At 48.7% G+C, this 23,303-nt stretch overlaps 1 long non-coding RNA gene across 1 annotated transcript; it reads right to left on the reverse strand.

The window, feature by feature from the left end:
* Positions 1–5,839: 5,839 nt before the first annotated feature.
* Positions 5,840–23,048, reverse strand: LOC118580728. Its single transcript, XR_004944555.1, has 4 exons — positions 19,464–23,048; positions 18,636–18,805; positions 9,713–9,877; positions 5,840–9,301 (listed from the first exon to the last, which is right to left on the reverse strand). It is a non-coding gene; the product is annotated as an uncharacterized LOC118580728 (long non-coding RNA).
* Between the last annotated feature and the right edge of the window lie 255 nt (positions 23,049–23,303).

Here is a 23,303-nt window from a genome sequence, read left to right on the forward strand (position 1 = left end):
GTTCGGTCCTCGGCTCTGGAAAAAAACAAAACAAAACAACACTCTTCTCTTTCTGCAGGCAGTGCTGGCACACGCCTTTGATCCCAGCACTGGGGAGGCAGGGGCAGACAGATCTCTGTGAGTTCAAGGCCAGCCTGGGCTACAGAGTGAGTTCCAGGACAGGCTCCAAAGCTACACAGAAACCCTGTGGAAAACCAAAAAAAAAAAAAAAGTTCAGCCCAGTTTCCCAGTTGTTTCTCAGCCTTCAGTATGCATAGGAATCACCCACAGATTTAGACCAAAGACTTAAAGTAGCAACACTGTATCCCAGAAAGTTGCTGAAGGGTGTACCAGCTGACCAGAACCATGCTCTGTAGCCCTGGAAGCTGTTAATTGTCACCTGTGCCTGCCTGTGCATGCTATCTTGCCCACCATTCCAGTTAACAAGACCTAGAATTGCTTCCTCAGCCAGGTCAGAGGTCCCCCAGTTCCCTCCAATGCACACCACTTACCAGCAACCTGCCCCTGCCTCTTCTGCCTTGGGGGGCAGTGTTGCCTTAAACTTCCACTGATGGGGGTGGGGTGGGGGGGGGGGTAGGGTCCAGCCCTGCACACATGTGCATACAGCCATGCTCTCAAGTACAGAGGCAGACTCGAGACTGGGGATGGCTATGTCGACAACTCCCAGCGAGAGAAATCAATGAGAGCTCTGCCTTGACTTTATTTCTTCTGTTTGGCTCCTTGTATACCGGGCTTTGGTTTTCTTCATAGCCACGTCCCTAGGAACTGGAACAGAACCAGAAACTTCCTGTGTGCTCAGAAATGGTTTGTGGGATTCGAGTAACCTGGTGTTTTGAGGGTTAAGCTGATGCCCTGCAGAGCTCTGACGCAAACAGAGATGGGTACCTTGAGTCTGTACCTCCATCATAGGAAGAGCAACTGTGGCCACAGGCAGGATTGGAGGGTCCCCCTTGCTCCCTGCCCCAAGTTACCTCAACGCCACTTCCAACTCTGATCCAGCCCAAACCAGAGGGAATGTTCCTCATGCAAGGCCAAGGAAGGACATAAAGTCAGAGGAGCAGACACAGCAGAAGGCTGACCAACAAAATCCAGAGGCCCCAAAAGCCACAAGGGGAATGTGGTGAGTTGCCAAACCAGAGAGTGCACAGGCAAATATCAAAGCCAGGGAGCACAGCCAGGAATCCCAGACCAGGGAGATGAAGAGAAAGCAAGTGGGCAGATCACAGCTGGGAGGGGCCCAGGGCAGCCCGGAGCAGGCATTCGAGGCTTGCTTTCATGTACCTCCAGAGCCAAGCTGGGGTGGGCAAGCCAAGGTCAGAGGGGCCATGGAGAGCTGGACAGAACAGAATTTTCTGGAGCACCTTCGTTTCTTAGAACAGAACCTGGGGAGATAGCATGTGGGAGTGGGAGGCACATGGCTGGCTGCAAAGCCTGGCTTCCACATTCTGACTTAATGAAATCTCACCGTCGCCTGCTGTTAGGACAGTGAGAACGGGTGAGCGGCTTGAAGCCAAGACTCGGTCGGTCGGTCTCTGTGCACCTTCACCTAAGAGTTGGCATGTACCAGCTCCAGTGTCCTTCTCAGGATTCGGGCTGGATTTCAAGAAAGGAATTGGGAAGATGTCAGCAAAGTGGTCACTGAAGAGGAAAGAGAGGATCGCGCCAGACTTCCAAGGTCCCATCTTGTCCTCTGAGGAGGGGAACTGCGAAGAGAAGCAGATCCCTTTGATACCAAGAAAACATTTACACGGTCACAAGACACTCAGCAGACTCGGGCTAAGCATCTGATGACTCCTGATTACTTCTAAAATGGGCTTGCGAGCCCGCCAGCTGGCAAACACATTTCCCTCGAATCGTCGTCCGCTTATTCTCCAGTCTCTTGTGCCTCACAACATCCTTATAACAGCAGAATTACTTTACCCACAAGGTGATTGCTGAACCAAAACCAAAACACACACACACAACTTTCTTTGTTACTTTTCCAAGTCTTGGGGTTGGAACCCAGGGTCTCACATGTTAGTCATTCTGCCACGGATCCGCCCCTAGCCCCAAATCTACTTCCTTCTAGTTCCAGGCACCTGGGCTCTCTGGGGTAGGCTGTCCACTCTCACACCCAGCAGCAGGCAAACCTTGAACCTTCACGACCTGCCCTGCCTGCATGCATGAGTGCTGGCTGTGGAATCCTGTCAGTGCATGGAGAGCCTCAGCTTGCTCACCGCGTGTGTTAGTTACTGACTTCTCTGAGTCTCCATTTCTTCACCCATGAAAGGAATGTCTGCAGTATTTTAACGCAGCTGTGGACGTCAAACAAGAAAGTGTATCTGGAAGTGCTTTGTAACTGAAAAGTGCCTCCAAGTCCAAAGAGTCAAGCGTGGTAGCACATGCCAGATACCAGCACTCCAGAGGATAGTGAGGGCTACGCTCACCTGAGCTACTCAAGACCCCATTTCAGCCGGGTGGTGGTGGCGCACGCCTTTAATCCCTGCACTCTGGAGGCAGAGCCAGGCGGATCTCTGTGAGTTCCAGGCCAGCCTGATTTCGAGGCCAGCCTGAGCTACAGAGCGAGATCCAGGAAAGGCACACAAAAAGCTACACAGAGAAACCCTGTCTCGAAAAACCAAAAAAAAAAAAAAAAAAAAAAAAAAACCCGCTTCAACAAGCAGTGCATTACTGTTGATTACAGCTTCTCATGGCTTAACTGTTGTGCCTTCTTCATATTTGTTACCAGTTTAGAACTGTTTGGTTTCTAATTTTAGAAAAATAACCTAAAATATAAATGATTGAAATAACTCACTTCTCTCTCATATGAAATCTGTCCAGAGCTGTGATAAGATTCCATGGTATCAAGGATCCAAGATCTTTTTATCTTTTTGCTTTAGCCATGGGGAGCCTCCATTCCTAACATTGCCTTAGTCCAAAATAGCTACATAAAATCCAGCCATGGACTGAGGAGATCAGAGAGTAAGGACCGACACTGAGCCTCATGACTTGAGTTTGATCCCTAGAACCACATGGATGGAAAGAACCTCCCCCACTCCCACAAAGTGTCCTCTGGCTTCCACACATACCATGGGGTGTATGTGTGTATGCACAAACATAAATGAATATTAAAAAGTTAAAACCAGCCATTATATAACATTCCAGTCAACTCCTTAGAAACTATAAAGACCATTTCCCTTCCAAGCCACCCCTGGAAATTCTGCTGCTCCTTACCTTTATTGGCCAAATAGCCACCTTCAGCTACAATGAAGGCTGGGGGATGTGGTTTTATTCTGAGTGACTATGTGTCTAGATAAAAACAAACAAACAAACAAACAAACAAACAAACCCAGAGGAGTCTAGTGTACCAGGCTTTTTCTTTTAGGCCACCAACCAGCTCTCAAATCATGCCACGGAGACTTCTTATTAGTTATGAATGCTCAGCCTAGCTTAGCTCCTTAACTTCAATTAACCTGTTTCACTTTATCTGCCTTTTGCCTTGGGGCTTTTTTCTCTTCTTTCCTTCTGTATACCTTCCCTTCACGGCTTCTCATGTCTGGCTGGCTGGCAGCTGCCTGGCTCCTTGCCGGACCTGTCTATCCCTCTTCCTCCCTTGTTCTCTTCTTCTTTCATTCCGCTTGACCCTGGATTTCTCTTCCTACTTATTCCCTCTGCATGCCAGCCCACCTATCATTTCTCTGCCTAGCTATTGGCCATCCAGCTCTTTATTGAATCAATCAGGTTCCTTAGGCAGGCAAGGTGAAAAAATGTAGCACATCTTTCTATAATTAAACACACAACCTTACATAGTTAAACAAATTTACAGTATGAACAAATGTAACACATCTTTATACAGTTAAACATTCTGCAGCATAAACAAATGTAAAACATCTTTGCCCAGTTAAAATAATATTCCACAACAATCTAGTCCTGTTATTTGAAAAGGAGGTGGCAGTCTCTGTCAGAAGTGGTCACTTCTCCATCCTCTTCTCCCTGTGAGCAGCAGCAGGCCTCCCATGACCCTAACTTGACTACTGAGAGCAACTCACATGCCTGCTTCTCCTCCTCCTCCTCTGTAAATGCACCGTGTCCCAGCACAGGGTTGGCCATAGCTTCTCTTCTCAGCCCCATCTCTCCTCTCAGTAATGACCCAACTCCTTGACTCAAGTAAGAATCTGGGTGTCTGTCCTTCCTGAGTCTGGCCCACGGAGGAAGGCAGGCCCTGTCATCCAGGCAAGGTCTCCTGCCTCCCTGCCCAGGACAGGGAGCAAAGGGAGAGAATGCAGCAGGTACAAGTGGGGTTCTACATCAGCCCCCTCTGAACCCCAAACTAGTTCAGTTTAGCACAGAACAGTAGTTGATGCGAGTTCGGAGCTTGTCAGTCTTGGGAAATGAGGGAGTATTGACTCTTCAGCATGATGCAATGGGACTTCTGAAGCAAAAAAAAAAAAAAAAAAAGAGGAGGAGAAATGAAAGTGGGAGAGGTAGAAGGGAAGTATTGGACTATTTTGGGGAAATTGGGAGTGGGAATTTAGATTGGCTATGATCAAGATAGATTGTATACAATTGTCAAGTAATAAATTAAGGAGATTATTGCTACTAAATGTGCAGAAAATGGATTTCTTGATCCTTGTATGGGAGAACTGGGGCCCCACATTGGGCATAGGACATGAAGTACACTCTTTTAATGTCATCCAACTCCTCTATTAACACAAATGCCAGCCACAGGCACTAATGCTTTCCCATGGAAGAAGGGCCCCTACACAGGATGGAATGTGCTGGAGAGCAGACCAAGTGTCCTGGTGTCCAGGGAGTGTTGCTGCTGGGTGTGACCTAGTGAGGAGGCACATGGGCTTATCAGTCATGCCATTCTGATTTCTGTTCATAAGCTGGTCCTGAGCAGCTTGCTGGTCAGTAAGCCATTACTCGTGTGCCAAGGGCTAAATTCAAGCTCCTAAGATACTAAGCAAGTGTTTCACAGCCTGCCTGCAGGCCTGAACCCATTACCCTTTCCTCAGACCTCTCTTTAAATACAATGATTCCTGAATCCATTTCTGTCCATTAAAAGCGCAGGCTGTGCTTCTAAAAGCACTGTACTTAGAAGCTGAACAAAGAGCCCCCTGCTGGAGGCTCAACAGAGGAACAGATGATCAAAGGTTTGCAGAGCCTGGGTAGTTCCTTTCTTTCTTTCTTTCTTTCTTTCTTTCTTTCTTTCTTTCTTTCTTTCTTTCTTTCTTCCTTCCTTCCTTCCTTCCTTCCTTTCTTCCTTCCTTCCTTCCTTCCTTCCTTCCTTCCTTCCTTCCTTCCTTTCTTCCTTCCTTCCTTCCTTCCTTCCTTTCTTCCTTCCTTCCTTCCTTTCTTCCTTTCTTCCTTTCTTCCTTCCTTCCTTCCTTCCTTTATTTATTTTTATTTTTATGGAGATGAGGATCACACCCAGGGCCTTGCACTTGCTAGGCAAGCGCTCTACCACTGAGCTAAATCCCCAACCCCACCCTGGGTAGTTTCTAATGCACTTGTTCTTGGGTAGCACAGTGAAGCTGGCTGAACTTTGCCGCCAGTGCTTTCCAATCAGAGAGGCAGCTTTAACTGACAGGTACTCTGTAGTGTCTGAGGAATGTTGGCCATATACTGTAGCCTGATCAGTAACTCTGTAACATGTCAGGACTTTTGGTGCTGGTCTGTTGTTCCCACAGTTCAGTGAGCCTTATTCATGTCCAGTGTGTGCCTCCCTGGTGTGCACGTGTTCCTTTGTGTACCTGCTCCAATACATGCCAGCTGCTGATGTCTGTAATCTATTGACAAGTGCAGAATTCTGTCATTCATTTACAAAGAAACATGCGCAAAGGCCTTTGTGCTTGTAACAGACTTTACTGAAAATTGGTGAGATGACATGGGCTTACATAGTAAAAATGCAAAATTACAGCAGACATCCATAGGCTTAAAAAAAAAGAAAACCTTGGTCATCTCTACCACCTGGGCTCTCTAGCCCTGAAGGAAGGCCACTCCCCATTCTTAAGCAAGTAAACAAAAACCAAATTGCAAAGTTTCTTTGGGGGCTATCATCCTCTTTCACTCGGGCCTCCTCTTGATTTGGGGGACATCTCCATCCACTTCTTGCCCCTAGGACCCATAGTTCTCTACATGATGTGCTGTCCCCTCACTCCTCCAACATGGTTCTGCCTGATCTTCATTAACTGTCACCAATGCTGGGCCTCGGCAGCCTCCCCTAGAGCAACCTTGATGTCTTCCATCTCCATCCCACTTCCCACAACCAACAGGTCACCTCCTCCTCCTCCTCCTTCCTCGGTCCAGTGGAAGCTCCAGGGATTATTGTCCATCTTACTCATTGGCATGCTCACAGTGTCTGGCACACCTCAGAAGTTAAATATGCACAAAGCAAGTTAAAAAAAAATACCTGCATTAACAACCAAAGCAACTTAGCTGGGCTCTCCAGGCCTTATTTTCTTCATCTTTCAAAAGGACTGCCAGGTTTGCTGGAGTCCTAGCTTCTGAAAAGCCGAGGTAGGCTCACAGGAGCCCAGACTTTTGAGACCAGCACAGGCAAGAAGGTGAGACCCCCATCAGTGACACTGTCAGAACCATGGAGATGCCCTAGTCAGGTCTATGTAATGCAAGCTCTCATGGCATGGATTCAAAGGCAGGCATGACCAAAACCATGGCACAAGAGGAGGTAACCACTAGTGGTCTCTTGAAAAATGAGCCATAGGTGGCCAATAGGAAACAGAAAAGACATTACTATTCATGGGACCATGAGTGCTAATGCCAAATGCAGGAGGTTATGGGCAGTCGGTGAGTCAGGAAGGCTAGAGTCGGGTGGGTGGGGAAAAACAGATGAAAAGGCAGAACCAGCTGCCCATCCCACTGGCCCAGGTAGCACTCCACCAGCAGACAGGCAGCTAGAGCTGCTTTCCTCTATGGTGACTCTTTGGATAGTAAGCAAAGCTCTTCAAGGCCACTGAGGTCAGGTGACAGAGGGGATGCTTGTGGCCAATACTAAGATCCACCATCATTATCAACCTACCTCTTGTGCTGATAGGAAAGGGTTGTGTCCGCCATTTTCCCACAGCCAAGAGGCTGCCTCCATGCTACCCTCCAGTAGCCTGTATGAGGTGCCCAGGGCTGGCAGGCTACATGTTTCCTGGACCCCCACCAATCAGGATAGGAGGGGTAGGGGGAAGAAGACTGGGGCTCTTTGGGGACTGCAAACACAGACTCCTCTGTCTGCTCTGCAGGCAGGCCCAGGCCACTGGCTCGGAGACTTAGTGCAGGGACCTTGGTTTTCTCTTCTCTCCTTGAGAACAGATCTCCATGGATACTACAGTCATGCAAGCAGCATGTGGCTCATCTGGAGTTCATTAAATTGTTTTCTGATGCAGAGGGTGGGGGTAAGAGTTGGGGTGGTCAAGAACATGGATTAGAGGGATTGGGGAGGCTTGCTTGTCTTCCCCAACTAGGATAAGTCAGACTACTCCCATCTGCTCATCTAAAAACTACTGGGACTGTTGCTCATGGGAGGAACACTTGCTCAGCCTGTGCCAAGCGCTGGGAACCACTCCCAGTGCCCCAAACTACAGAAACAACATCAATAATTATTTCCCATCCCTCAAGGGACACCTATGTCCAAGTCTTCCACCCTATGATCTCTCCCATCTGTGGGAGAGAAGGCCAATTGTTGTGGGGACCACTCCACCCTACTGCACAGTTCCCTACCCTGGCTCCTCAGTTGGAGTCAGTTAGTACCAATACACATTTATTGGAACTGATGGATGTGCTCAACACTAGAATGCATTGTTCATTCATGAGGTTGATTAATTTTATTCCTATTTTACAGACAGGGAAACTGAGGTACAGTATAATTAAGTGACTAGCTCTAAGGCTGCACACTGAGTTATAGTGTGGTCTGAATCCAGAGCCCTTGCTCCTCACCTCCACTCTGCAACATCACCTCTATGCTGCCCTGCTCATTTCTGCATCCCCAGAACACCTCTGTGAGAGCTGGGCACACACAAACACTCCCAGGTTGGATCTTCTTCTCCAGATTACTTGAACTATAACAGCTCCTAGTGGGGAAGAAGATACCAGAGAGCCATGAGGGAGCAAGAGAGAGCAAGACCCGAGCCCTCCAAAGGGAGGGAGTAAAGGAAGGAGAGAAGACCACTGTGGTGCAGTTTGCACCAAGAATTTTACAGATGCCCTCTCCTGTTGAAAAGAAAATAGCTCTTATAGGTCAGGTACTGTGCAGAGAAAAGGGGTGAAGCCATGTGCATTGTGATGGGCAAAGGAGCTTGCCAAGCTCAGGCAGCTAGAAATACTAGTACTGTGGCCAGAACTGCTGAACCCAAATGCCTCCAAATACCACTAGGTTCACTTTCTTCCTGACCCACATCAGAGAGCACAGCAAACCCAGGAGAGGGCATGAGCTGGCCTGGCACTGGCTCCCAGAAAGTCACCTATAACAGGCCCCTCAGCTATGACTGAGTCAGGACACACAGTCCAAGAATTGGGCAGGACTTAGAAATCACTTGACTGCCATAGTATTATTTAACTTGCAAGCCCTTTGTCACACACATGACTGCTGATGCCCAGCTTTGGTATGGCCACCTTCTGCCCTCCCTACATTGATCTGGAACCAGTGTCCCAGCCATGATCACAGAGGAAATCACTGTAGGCAGAAGCAAGCTACTTTTCAATAACTGTTGCCTCCACACCTTAATTCCAGCCCTGGTGGAAATGGTGTGGCCTTTCTTGGTAGCTATCTCAGGGCCATGGGTGCAGGCCTGGCTAGACAGTACACACACAGTCATGCACAGCAGTCATGGGTTGATGGCCTACATGCCATTTGTCTTTAAGTCCCCAGTATAAACCAGCAGCACCAGGTGCAGGTTAGGGTAGCAGCATAGGGACCCTCAGGCGTTGATCGCCAATATCTGGTGATGTTCCTGGGTGAGTCCACTGGGGCTCCCAGGTATGTCCTTCTCCTCAGCTCTTCCAGCTCATGCAGCCATTTCAGTCCCTTTGAAAACTGCAAGATACCTTGGGTTTATTGGGGGTCTGGCACTGCAGGACCAGACAGCTTTCTCCTGGTGAGAAGTCATAATTACTCTGCTCAGTATTTTGGATACTTGAAGGGGTTGCCCCTGCAGGGATTCTAAGTCCCTGATAACCACACTCGTCTCTTCTCTGGTTCTCTTTCTGTCATCAGCTCATAGATAGGGTGTGGAGCTCCAGGCCACTCGGTTAACACCTCAAAGATGTGTACAACGCACAGAGACCTTTCCTGCAAGCCTCTGTTGATGATTACCTACAGGGCAGACAAAGATATGATGGTCAAAGCCAGGGACAGGGATGCCATGGGTGAAGCTCTCCACCAGAGAGTACACCTTGTGTGTACTACTGGAGCAGGTGCTTCAGCCTGTGAATGAAGGTGAATACAGGCTTTTGGGAAGAGGACCAATGGCCACTCTCAGTGAGCAATGAACACTAGTACTGAAGCTAGGACTACCTATTCAACTTCCTGGTTCTCAAATGAACCAGGATCCCTGGTGGGTTCTCTCTAAGCTTGCTGGATTCTGCTCCCCTCTTGCTCTTTCCCTAGGGAGTACAGAATCTCCTGGGGAGGACATTAGTCGGCCTGAGGCCAGCTCCAAAGAGGCTACCATACAATAGCTTTGTCTGCAGCATCCCAAGAACAGAATAGACATTAAACCTTTACCTCCAGCCCAAGTCCAACAACACCACGCGAGATGCCACAGTCCAATCATTGTCAAGTAGGAGGAAAAAGGCAGGAGGCTGGGGATCCAGGAGCAGAGCTATCCTTTGAAGTTGATGGGCAATAAACCAGGCTCTTCCAATTCAGCAGTGACAGGACAGGCAGAAACTATCCCAGAAGAGAGAAGCTTAAGACACTTGGAAGCGGTGGCAACAGATGAGATGGGGCAGGTGTTGAACATGAAGCTGTGGTGGAGGAGGGCACCCAGGGCCTGAGTGATGGGACTTCCCTGTACCTGAACCTTCACACACACACACACACACACACACACACACACACACACACACACACACACACACACACGAGAGAGAGAGAGAGAGAGAGAGAGAGAGAGAGAGAGAGAGAGCGAGGAAGCAAAAGCCCAGGTTTCTTTCCAAGCAATAGAAGAAATAAAACAGGGCTGGAGAGAGGGCTCAGAGGTTAAGAGCACTGACTGCTCTTCCAGAGGTCCTGAGTTCAATTCCCAGCAACCACATGGTGGCTTACAACCCTCTGTAATGAGATCTGGTGCCCTCTTCTGGCCTGCAGTCATACATGCTGTATACATAATAAATAAATAAATATTTTTTAAAAATAGGAGAAATAAAACAAACACATTACATCAAAGCCAAGGGTATGAGCAGAGCTTCACTGGCAGAGGGCTTGTCTTGCATGCATGAAGATGCAGCTCTGTATTAGATCCCCAAGTACCACACAAAGCTGCATGTAATTGTACAGTGCTATAATCCTGGCATTAGGGAAGTAGAGGCAGGAGGATCAGAAGTTCAAGGTCATCTTCAGGCTACTTAGCAAGTTTGAGACCATTCTTGGCTACATAACCTGTCTCTAAAATAATTTTTTAAAAAATGATGCAAACAGTTTTTTTGTTGTTACTGTTTTTCAGTGCTGAAGACTGACCCCTGGTCTCATACATGCTGGGCTATTGTTCCAACACTGAGCTATATTCCCAGAGCCATGACCAGTTTTCAGCATTTGTGGAGTAAAAGGTAAGAAGGGAACAGACCTTACACACCCATTCTCACCTGCCTATGCCTCTAGAGAGCTATGTGACTGGGGAAAACCTCTTCTCTCCCCTGGCCCAGCTGTGAAAGACACAGCCGAATTATGGACAAATCTCTAGACTGGCCCATGCTTTGGTCATGTTCTGGAAGGTATAGGATGCCTGTAAGGAAGGTTTGGAAGGTTTCCATTCCTACACATCCAGGCCTAGAGTGAAATCAGGTTGTTTCCTAAACAATAGGAGACTAAATTGCTGAGGCCCACATGTGGGATTCTGGCACCTGCTGTTTTACTTTTAAATTATATAGTCAAATACCTGACAGACAATGTCAGGAAATATTTATTTGGACTCATCACTTCAGTCCCTTTTAGTGGGACAGGCATGATGGAATATCCCACCACATTCTACCCATGGTAGCAGAAGCATCAGTTGGCATCTGGTCACAGGATAAAGAGTAGTAATAGAGAACTTGGGGTAGGTATAAACTTCCAAGGCCAGAGACCAGTGCCTCGGTGTCACCCTCCATGCCCTACCTCTTAAAGTCTCCTTAGCTCTCAAAATAGCACCACCAGCTGAGGAATAAACATTCAAGAAATGAGTCTGGGGTGGGGAAGATTTCAGATCAAACCCAAACACTCTGCCCTAGCCCAGAAAGCATGTGGCCACTCACAGTGCGAAATGCATTTACTACAACTTCAAAAGCCTCCATAGCCTGCAGTGTCTCAACACTGTGGACATGTCCAACGTCTACATCTTTTGAGACTCGCAGAATCTCTTAGCTATGAGGCCTTGTTAAATTAAAAAGAAGGTGACACATTTCTGGTATACAATGGCCCTATTCCAAAATTCCTATTCCCAAAGGAAGAAATGGGAAAATAGCAAAAAAATAAAAATAAAGAAAATTTAGATTGACCAAAGCAAGACTGGAACCCAGCAAGGCAAACATTAAATCCTGTAGCTCCATGTCCAACATCTGGGACTTATGGTAACGCTCTCTGGACTCCAAGAAGCTCGGATACTATGGCCCTTCAATTTACAGCACACGTGGCTTCTTTCTTGAGCCAGTCCCACTTGCTGATGCAGCTTTTCTTGACAAACATCACCCCACATTCTTGACATCTCCAACATCCTGAAGTCTCCATTATAACCCCACTTCACTGGTACCACATTTTTGCATTGGCTATTTTGCATCGCTGTGACTTAACAGAACTCAAGACAGAAAAAGCTTATGTTGGCTCATGGCTTCAGAGTTCTCAGTGTGGGAAGACATGGGACACAGGAGAGAGACATGTTCACATCCTGGCTCACCAGAAAGCAGAGAGTGTAAGCTAGAGCCAGTGGTTATGACCTTCAAAGGCTGACTACTAGTGCTCAGATAGAGCACAGATAGTGCCAGCCAGGGCTCATTGCTTAGTCTTCTGTACTCTTTAAAGTACTGCCACAAGTTGGGGACCAAGCATTCAAAACATGAGCCTGAAGGGAAAAACTCAAGATTCAAACCATAATAGATGCTAACGCCTCTAACAATGTAATCTTCAATTGTGTCTCTAAGACACAGAATTTCATAACCTAAGACTTTGTTCTTGTAAATCTGCAAGCATGCAAACCTGTATTAGTAGTGTCCATCTTAATGAGTTTATCAGAACCTTTACAGAGTCAGTTTTGATATAAAGAACAGAAAGCCAAAACAGAGGACCGACAGACAGCATGCTGGGAAGTCCTCCATGTCCCACCTCTAGACAGCCTGCCATTGGTCCCTGATGACGCTCTTCCAGAAATGGTTCTTAGGCGAGCCTTTCACCACATCTCTCTGCACTGCTGGATTAAGTCACCATTGCGCTTTTCAAATCTCTGACTCAGCCACGCGCTTAATTTCTCTGCACCATCTTCCCCTCCTCTGCTTCATCTTAACTGCTCTGAGCATCCTTTTCAAAACACAGATCTGACTGCACCACTCTAGTCCAAACCAGCCACAGAGCCACTTAGCTACCAGAGTAGAGTCTGAGCTCCTGGCCTGGCAGGTGGAGCTTTCACCAGCCCTGCCACTAGCCAGTCCTCTCCACGGCTCATTACTAAGCTCCAGACCAGATGTTCTTCCTCCCTTTCCTGGTTCTATTGAGCTCATCAGAAACTTACCCTTCCTGCTTCCCTATCAGCAGCTTCAGGTTATCAAAGAGCCTCAGTGATGTAGGTGGGCCTTGTTCAAGGCCATGCAGCTGACTAGTGACCAGTGTTGTCGGGCCCAGGTCTGAGGGCTCCTAGTCTAATGCCATCTCAACCCAGCAGTAGAGGAAAGTGCTAGATAGGCCAGCTCCCTGCCCTGAGACTCAGCAGTGGGAATGGTATTTCTGAAGCTGTGGGTCTTCTAACACTTAGGAGTCTTCACCCCATAACTTGGATCTACAATAATCAGCATCTGCCACAACTGGAAGAAGCACATAGCCATATTACAGAGGGCTGGATTTGTTTCCTTGTTCTGAGTGTCTGGCCTGTTTACTTGCTATTGCAGACCAGGCTAGTCCCAAACTTGTGGCAATCCTCTCACTTTTGCCTCCTCAGAGCTAGAATTCCAAGGGTGCTCCACCATCCTTGGCAACGCTGACATTTAAGGGTTTTGTTATGGCAAATTTATATTGGCTCATGTTTATCCCCATTACTGTCTCTTGTTGCCCCTCCCACCAAACAGCCCCCCTTCTACTTCTGTCTTTTCTATGTGTAAATATAGGTCTATATGCATTTGTATACATAAAACACAGGTTCCACACAGGAGGCTGCCTTACTTGGCTATCACAGTATGGTCATTCTACCCATCTTTCTGCAAATAACATACCAAGGGTGAGGCCTTGTCCACCCACCTGCACAGCTGGTTTCAGATCACTGCCGTGTGGCACAGGCCGTACAAACACAGAGGCAGCTACAGGCCGTGATTCAGGTTCTGATGCCCCAAATCTTCTGTACCGATAAAGACAGCACCAGAACCAGGTTGGGCAGGATCAAGAGTACAAAGCACAGGCAATTCTATCCTCAGTGGCCTCCAGGGGACACTCAGACACCATTTTTCTCTCCTATGGAGCAGTTTCCCTGGAGGAAGATCTTTCTGCAGACTTCCAGGGGTGGGTGAAGGTGGTAATTGCACAGTGGCACAATGCAGAGATTATGTAGCAACAGAAATGCTGAGAGGGACCCGCATTTACTACTGCAGATGAACACAAACAGGCTGAGTAAGGGAAGTAGCTATGGAACAGAGGAAGCATTTCTTTCAGAAGTATTTCCATGAGGAAATGGAAGGGCAAACAGCTCAGTGTACCATGCACTAATTAAATGTGGCCAATAGGTGGAAGGAAAAAGCAATTACAACAGCATTCAGGCCAATAGTCAGCCTCTGCTCCCTACCCAGGGTGGTTTCAGTCTCCTGACCCTGTCTCCATTGTGATCCTATAGAGAGGACAGCTGGACGTGTAGGGCAAGGCGGACAGGATACCTGTGAGTCTGGCAGATGTGGGTCAGCCACAGCCTGAGTTCTTCCTGGGATAAGTGAGGACCAGAGCCAGGGTGTTCTCTCCCACTTTAAGTCTTAGACCAATCCCAGGAGACCAAGTTTGTCAGACTGGCCTGAAAGGAGCTGAAGGATGGTTTGTGTGCTCAGATTCTGCTGTGACTAGAAACATGGAGCAGAAATGTGGACCATGCCTTTTAAAAAATGCTAGGAGGCGCATGCCTTTAATCCCAGCACTCGGGAGGCAGAGTCAGGCGGATCTCTGTGAGTTCGAGGCCAGCCTGGTCTACAAAGCAAGATCCAGGAAAGGTGCAAAACTACACAGAGAAACCCTGTCTCAAAACAAACAAACATAAAAACAAACACTAGGAGGAAGGCAGGACGTGGTGACTTGAATCTATAATTCTAGCACTTAGGAGGCTAAGACAAAGAATTGCCATGAGTTTGAGGCTGACTCAGGCTGGGTAGTGGATTACTGGCCAGCAAAACCTTGTTGCAAAAAGCTTTATGGAGAAAAAAAGATAGCTGACTGGGAATATAGAAGCTTCAAAGAATGAGGTCAGAGCCTGAAATGGTGCTGATTTGCAGATTATAGTCACCAGGGCCACGGGCTTCTGGCCAATGCCATCTTTAATTATCTGCCACCACATCCTCCTATGCCCTTGCGGGGTCTTCTTTTCTTCTATCTTTTCAGGTAGAATTCTGATAGGGAGTTCAGGCTGGGCTGAGACTGGTTTTCAAGCTTTAGCCTCACAAATACTAGGATTGTGGGTATGAGAGTGGCTTGAGGTGTTTTTTAATAATTTAACCTTAATTTCATGCTAAGCAATATAATGACAGCAAGGATCTGTGGAACTAGTTATAGATCTATGAAAGAAGACATTTCAGTGGCTGTGGCGTCTCAAAGACTTTTCTGTGCACCATGCTATGGAGACCCTATACAGAAAAATAAATAAATAAAAGGTTGTTACACACAAAGGCAGTATTCCTTTCTTGGTATCCCAGGAGCTACCCGCATAACTGGCACACTTTCGTGATCTGCCCAGAGGAAGGTCCTTGGGACAAGAAGCATGCTCTCTGCAAACCTCGGTGCCTGGCACTGGCCTGCCTTGAGTAAAGGCAGTGTGCAGCTGTTCCACTTCTTACCTCTGGGTGGTGCTAAGTGAGAAGAAGGATGCAGAGGAACCTAACCCTACTTACTCCTGAGTTCCGGACCCCATCTCAAATACACTCCAGGCCTTTTACCTTCCATCCTGGGACCCCCTTTAAGACAGACAGACAGACAGCCCGAGCACTTGTTGAGAGCCATGGAGCTGAAAGAGGTGAAAGATTTTTTTTTTTTTTCTACTATGAAGGAATTTCTAACTGAGATCAAAGTAGTGAGCTGAATGAAGGTGAGGGATCCCAAACTTGTCCCAGAACCGCTCTGGAGCTGGAATGTAGAACCTCAGGAAATGGTGTTCACTTCCACAGGAGACTACCCCACAGCATATCCACTAGTTTCTGGAGCCCAACACTGCCTCTCCCTGCAGTTACAGTCCAAGACAGCCAAGCCCCTTCACTGACCAGCCTTCTAAATACCTTGCACCCTATTTGTGCAGATGGGCAGCTCACAAACTGGGCCTGGAACAGGTGTGGGATATCAGGTGACTGACAAATGAGCTCAGAGAGCTAGCTGAGGGGATGGGGCAGGGGCCGGGGGTGGGGGAGGCTCAGATTCATTGGTATGTAATGGTATGTGTCTGGGAGAAATGTCAGACCCAGAAGAGAGTAGCAGGCTAGATGGGAAAAAGGCCTAATGTGCTGTCCTGGCTTTGTCCAGTATACAGAATGGATATTAGTCCCGCCCCTACCAAGGACAGTGATCTCTGCTGGTCTTACATGATTCTCAGAGTACTCCTCAGAGTTGGGCCTTCAGGGCTCCACCTCCTCCTCTGCTGCACCTTGGTGCCATCTGCACTGGGGATAAGCCCAGGCATGCTGAGGACTACCACCACAGCCCCTCAGTGGGAACGCCAACTCTCAGTGGGGCTACAGGAAGCAGCTTGGACAGGGGGAAACCAAAGTGGCCTCTGCCCTAAGCAGGTTCTCATGGGCTCTCCAGCCCCTGGGAGGCAGACTGAGCGAACAGGCAGGAGGAGGACGGTTGCCTGTGAGACAGGCAGCACTTTCTTGCCTGGACAGGTTTCCTTCCTAAGTGTGTGTGGCCAAGCCCACAGCAGACAGTGGTAGGAGGAGGGAGCAGGCCAGGGGGCAGGGGACTGCCCATGACTGACCCAGACTCTCACTCTTAGCAAATGTTCCTCACTACATTTTTCTGCTTTGAGCCCCTCCCACATGGGGACAGACAGAGGATGGCTGCTAAGGTGCCCTGGCCTGGGATTTCTCTCTCCTGATTTTAGCTCAGCCTCCCTAAGGTGATGGTGTTCAGAGAAGCCTGGCTCTTAGCACTCAAAAGGTAGAACTCAGAACAAGCAGCTAAAACTCGCTGCTCTGGGAGCTTGAGGTTTGCAGCTGGGGAACGTTGATGATTTTCATTATAACAAGTCTGTTGCTGTTAATAACAACCATGTTAGAAAGACCAACAGGCTGTGTACAGCTCAAGAGTAGTGTGTGTTAGCATGTGCAAGGCCCAGCATGCATACAACACACACACACATACACACACACACACACACACACACACACACACACACACACACACACACACACACACACACACACCAAGACAAGGTTCCCTATCTCCCATCCCCACATTGATTAAACTCCAGATTTACAGACCATGACCTTTGAGGATCTAGCTAACCTTACAGTATGCTTTCAATTATTTCCTCTCACACACCTTTCCCCACTTCTCTGTTCCCTTCTGTCTTTCCTATTCACGTGAGGAAATGGCCTATCTCCTCTCTGGCTAACAGATTCTGCCCACTCCTAAAGCCAGGCACAACTACTTATAAGCAGAGGGTGAACTAAAGCATCTACAATCCCAGCTCTGGCCTCTTTTGGAGAGAGCCAGACACTGGGCCAAGTTGTAGGTGAGACCAGGGCTGGGCATTCCACACCAGCCTGAAGCCACCAGGAATGCTCCGTAAGGGTTGTGTGAGCATTCTGCTCTTGCTGGAACAGTAAGGTTGTACATCACTGAGTGGCCTGGGAGCAATGAGAATGAGAACTTGTGAGTAGGAGGCAGAGAGGATGCAGCTGAGTGGTGGTAGAGCGGTGGTTGGGAGCATGGTTGTAGGAGGGTACAGGCCCAGTCTCAGCCCTGGAAAATAAACAAGCAAATAAGAACAAACAAAAAATGAATAGAGTGAGGTGCGGCACTGAAAACAAGTGATTGCTTCAGGTAAAAATCAGCTCCTGGGTTAGCAGAAGGGAAGGGAGTGGGAAGCGGGCTCTGAAGGGCCTCCCAGGCCTGGTGTCAGACATGGCCAGTGTTCCATGGTTAAGTTCAGTGACATGCCTGAATGACTTCCTGCCCTTATTGTCCACTGGTCTGGCCTCCCCTCTGCACCCCTCTCTGAGTTCTAGGCCCTAGAATGAAGATGAGGGCAGTTCTGTACCTCCTGGTCTCGGAAGAGGGCATCCTGCAGGCCAGCTCTAGCTACCACCCCCCAGAAGTGAGGTGAGGAGAGCAGAACAGGCCATGTTTGGGGATGGGACTGCTTGAGAGGAACATGGTGTCTCCTTTCAGGTGGCTGGCCAGCAGCGGTGACAGATAGTCGCTGCTCTCTCCTTCAGTTTTGTTCGCTAGGGTCTATGAGGGTTAACACTTCAAGACAGACACTGGAGGGCCAACTAAGAACTAGCACCAGGCAAGGAACTCACGACTCAGATGACACACTCTGTGCCAGCTCCCCTCCTGATCCCAGCACTCTTTTTGTCCCAGTTTCTGCTCAGGCCTGGATGCCATAGGCACCACCAGAGAAGTTGCCAGCCACTGCCATGAGAAGCAACATGTAAAGACACCAGTAAGCCATAAGCCACGTGACAAAGTATAGATTAATAGAAATGGGTTAATTTAAGACAGAAGAAGTAGATAACAGCTATACAGTTTCTCTGGACTAGGGGTGTGCCTCCATGCAGGAGCCTAGCCAGAAGGTGCTGGTTCTACCCCAATGCAGAGAGAAAGGAAAGGGGAGCATAAGAAGGAGAGAGAAGGAACCAACCAAAACAAGGGACCTCCTTCCATCACCCAGCTCTCCAGCCTGGGCCCTACTCTGGCACCTGGTTCCCAGCAGCAGCGGCCTCTTGTGTGTGTTCCTAATCTCTCCCTCTGGTTACCTCCTCCACAGCTAGGGCACCACGCCCTCTCTTTCCACCATCCCAGTGCACTGAGTGAAGGCAGGAAGAAGAGACCCAGGGCTTACCCAGCACTCCATGAAGTCCAAAGCATTTGGGAATCTCTGCTCAAATAGCCCCTTGAGGCCACCCTTTTTCTCTGGGAATTTGTCAGATCTGGTAGATGTCCATGGCTTTGACATAAGGGTCACTGTAGCTTGGGCTTGACTGGCCAATGTCATGACAGGTGCTTGTTGTACTGTGGACGAAGAGTAGTTGGTCTGAGAGTGGTGTCCAAAGGGTAGGGTAGGGAGACAGCCCTGGTGCCCATCCCAATTATGACCTGAGACAAATGACTTCACCTTTCTTCACCTTCCCCTACTGGAAAAAGGGAGACAGTAAAGGTTTGTTCTCACATGGGACTTTCTGAGGAAATATGTATTTGATTAATAAGTCATCAGTTTAAAAACTAAGCTGGAGAATGTCAGAGCATCCTTTGGGCATGCCTGCCTCCTCCACGTACTACTCTGATCTTTACAGGTGACCGGTTACACAGGATACCAGCCACTAAAAGGGACAGAGCAGGGCCAGCCTACCCTACCCTGACAGTGTCCCAGAAAATACGGATTAGACATCTGAGGCTCTTTGGCTTTCTGTGGACACCTCAAAGCTAGGGGATGAGGGCAGGAAAAGGGGAGCAGGGTTGGGAAGAGAGGACATTGGAATGAGGGGGGGAAGTAAGGGACATGGGAGGAGCCTGAAAGCCGAGAGACAGAAAGGAAGCTTGGGGTAGAAAGAAAGCAGGACAGGCAAGGGGAGGCTGGAAAGGATCAGGGAGCTAAATTAGACCCTAAGGAGGAGCAGGTAAGAAGCTGGAGGAGAGGAGAGAAGGCAGCGCTTCAGGACTGGGGACCTACCCTGTCCAGGGTTCGCTGGCAATCCAGGAAGTAGAAAACTCGAGTGTCCCGAAGTTGGAGTTGGCCACACCGTTGCCCTGTCACTGGGGTGTCAGGGATGCAGAGAGTTCCATCAGCAGACTCATATCCCACCCAGGGTGAGAGAAGCACTTGGAATCTGTGATACCTTCTGTGAGGATGTAGCCATGCCAGTAAGAGCCCTCACTGCTAGGGCCAAGCATGGGCTGGGGTGTGGGAGCAGCCTTCAGTGCAGAAGGGCTCACACCATCATTCAGTGGGCCCAGGCCTCTCCACAGGCCCTAATTTACAGCACATGTGTTCTGGAGGGTCTCAGCTCAACTGTACCAGAGGGCAGCCAGGGTAGGCACGGAAGGACTCTTAGCCTTGAGGCATCCCTCATCCAGGGAGGAAGAGAGTCAGCTGATTAATCTTCACAGCAGCTCAGAGACTCTGGGAGCAGGACATTTCCTGGCTAGCTCACTGTTGCTTCAAACTCATAGAATACCACTTGCCACACAGGGCTGGATGAAGGGACCAGTATTGAAGTGTGCCCTCAGTACCCCAGAGGAGGGCTCTCAGTGCCCCTGGGACTAGTCAGGAAGGGGAGCTTGAAAGCAGCCATGAAGTTCAAGTACAAGTCCTGGCTGAAGACAGGGAAAAGCTAGCCCAAGCCTGAAACTAGCAAGGGAGTCAGTGCCTGGGGCGTAGCTATGTGAGTCTGGAAAGGTCAGAGAAGGTCAAATTCCGGGCTAATGGCAGGACACAAGAGTAAACAGCCAGCCCAGGGTGCAGGCCTAACAAGATGGATTCTATCCTTAGGTCGAGGAGTTGAAGCAGGGCTGGGAAAGGCTCAGCGCTGCTTTTTGGCTATTGTTGCTATCATTAACTTGTTATACCAGGGACGGAACCCAAGGCCTTGACAAGCACTCCAGGCAAGCTTCCTATCACTGGGCTATACCCAGCCTAGCTTTGAATTTTTGCACAGTCCTACTCCAGTGTGGGCCACAGCACTGTACAAGCCTGGCCTTGACAATTTTCCAAGTGAAGGGTGAAGCAAAGAGGAAAGGAAAAGGCATAATAGGATGGGAAAGCCAACACTTGGTGGCAGCAGCCTGTGAGGCAGAAGTGTAGGTCACGCGGGTTCTCCCTGTGCAGTCCTGTGGCCACTTGTGCCTTAAGCAGAAGCAGTGAACTCAGGCACAGGGTGAAAATAAAACAAAATAAAAATAAAGGAAGAGGAGACCAAGAAAGACCAGGCCAGAAGAGTGGCCAACCATGCTGAACACTCCAGCCCATGCTTAGTGCATCTGCCCAATCTTTCTTCCCCTCCTGCCTGCAGCCCCAGTGCACCAGGAACTGCTGTGTATACAACAAAGAAAACCCACTGGTATATGCAGATACCAGCTCGGGGGGGGGGGGGGACAAACAGACATGGCAATGAAGAACACCCCTGACAGACAGAGGTCTGCAGAGTCCAAGGTGGTACCTAATAAACAGCAGGTACCTGACATGGGCGGGGCAGGTAGGAGGAACCACAGCTCTGGAGGAGCAATCTAGCCACAGCCCAGAGGCAGAGCAGGGAACACAGTAACTGAGTCTCAGGAGTCCTGCAGATGTACTACAGAGCTCAGATCTCATCGTGAAGGCACCACGGGTTCCAGGAAGCATGTTAGGCCTGGAAATAACATGGTGAAAGATGCTTGGAGAATCTCAGGGAGCCGGTTAAGAAGCCACTGCAGCTATCAAGGCGAGAACTAGGAGGATCTGAGTACAGACTGCATCAGCATGGACAGAGGGAAGAGAACAGAAAAGAGAACAGGACATAAGGACTGGCCCAACTCTGTGACGCTGCCTGTGGGGGTGAAAGAAGCAGTGAGCAGATACCAGGTGTGGCAGGAAAGCCTGAGAGGCCAGAATGTCACAGCTGGTCACTCTCCAAGGAAGGTTGAAAGCCTGGCCTGAACTACAGTGTGGAGGTGGCTGAGGAATCCTCTTGAGAGCCGGTCAGAGCTAGTCAGAGCTGGTCCCCCAAGTGTGTCCATGGTGTATGTAATGTATTGCAAGGTCTCTCATGTCTCTGTTGGTGATCACCTGCAGGTGGAACAGAGATACAAGAATCAAGGATATCAGTGTTGCCCAACTATATTCTGAATCCTTGTGCTTCTATCAGCCTATGGACTTAGCCACAGAGACTCAACCTGGCTCGGATTTATTGCAAGATATTCTTCATGGAAGCAATGTTTTGAATCCTGAAAAGTACCTACTGGTGCCAAGAAGTGAGGACACTGATTGGGTACCTCATGCCTTCCACCACCATAGTCCTCAAGCCAGGGCATCCTTTCCCCACACATGTGCCGGTTGCCATGAAACTTCAATAGTCACTGCTCATGGGAACCATACAGGGCTTTCCAGCCTTCCCTGCTTCTTACCCCGCATGCTCTCCTCAGCCCAGGTAACCCTCAACAACTCTGGTTTGTGGTACCTACATCTTAACCTGTCTAGGAGTGACACCTGAGCCTCCCTGTCATTTACAGCTGCCACTGGATCCCTAACCAGGTCCCTCAGCCCCAAGTGGAGACAGGGATTAAGGAATCATCTTTTCCTATCTCTGTAGGTCCCCCAAGATGGCCTTGGTAGGGTCAGCTCCAAAGTTATCAGGGACAGGTACCCTGGCCTGATGTGGCCACTAGCAATTGAGGAAGAAAATGAAAACATTTGCTGAAAACAGGAGGAATGCCCTTTAATCTAGAAAAATCCTGCAACAAACAAGTAGAAGAGACCAAAGAAAGTTCTCGCAGAGTCGGCACAGGGCCATTTCTGCTGTTTTCTCGTGTGCTCTAGTAGGACAGTAATGTAGAACTCAACAGTGTCCACACAGGGGCAGGGATGGCATCTTTCCCATTCAGGGATCTGTTTGCTGTGGCCAAAGTCAAATACCACAGCACCTTTAAGAAAAAACATTCAATTGGCTGATAGGTAGGCAGCAAGCTATATGGATAAAGTGGGAGAAGACTACACCAATGCCATGACATCCTTGGCTTGGGGGCAGAGGGTGGCACTGTCAACTTCAAGCCACTTTTAGCTCTCCAGAATAAAAGGACAAATAGCTTTCTTGGCCTTCCTAGTTTCTCACCCAACAGTTCTGCTGTCCCGCTGCCCCAGAAACCCCTAATAACCTTACTTTGTGGTATGTACAGTCTTAACCTGTCTAGACAGAGAAGGACAACCCAAAGGGCATTCACCTCAAAATATTCACCAACCATCTCAGAAGTGGGTTAATTATAAAACTATAATAGTAATGAATTCAGACACAGGAAATGAAGTTCCTATCATGTCCCTATCAATGCTAGGAAAGCAGAACTTGAGTCTGGGGCCTTTGACCACTCCCCATCCTGACACTTAGCACTATTAAGGATGACTAATTCTGAAGAAGACAACCAGCTATGATCAGTTCTGGAAACAGCAGCACCATACCCACTCACTGGGAACTATCATCCTATGGAATCAAAACAAACCGTTTCAAGACACTGCACTCCTACCACAGGAATCAAAGGATGGTGGTGGCGCACGCCTTTAATCCCAGCCCTCGGAAGGCAGAGACAGGTGGATCTCTGTGAGTTCGAGGCCAGCCTAGTCTATAGAGCTAGTTCCAGGATAGGCAGGGCTACACAGAGGAACCCCGTCTTGAGAAAAGAAAAAAAAAAAAAAAGAATCAAAGGATTCTGCAACCCCTCCCAACTCCCATGAGTCCTTCCTCATGGAAGAGCTGCCCAAGAGATGCAGTACCAGTTCATCCTGAATCCCATCCACCCAGCAAAAGAGAAATGCAGGTCAGAAGAC

The sequence above is a fragment of the Onychomys torridus genome, chromosome 3, assembly GCF_903995425.1.
Source record: "Onychomys torridus chromosome 3, mOncTor1.1, whole genome shotgun sequence".
In the NCBI taxonomy this organism is placed as follows: Eukaryota; Metazoa; Chordata; class Mammalia; order Rodentia; family Cricetidae; genus Onychomys; species Onychomys torridus.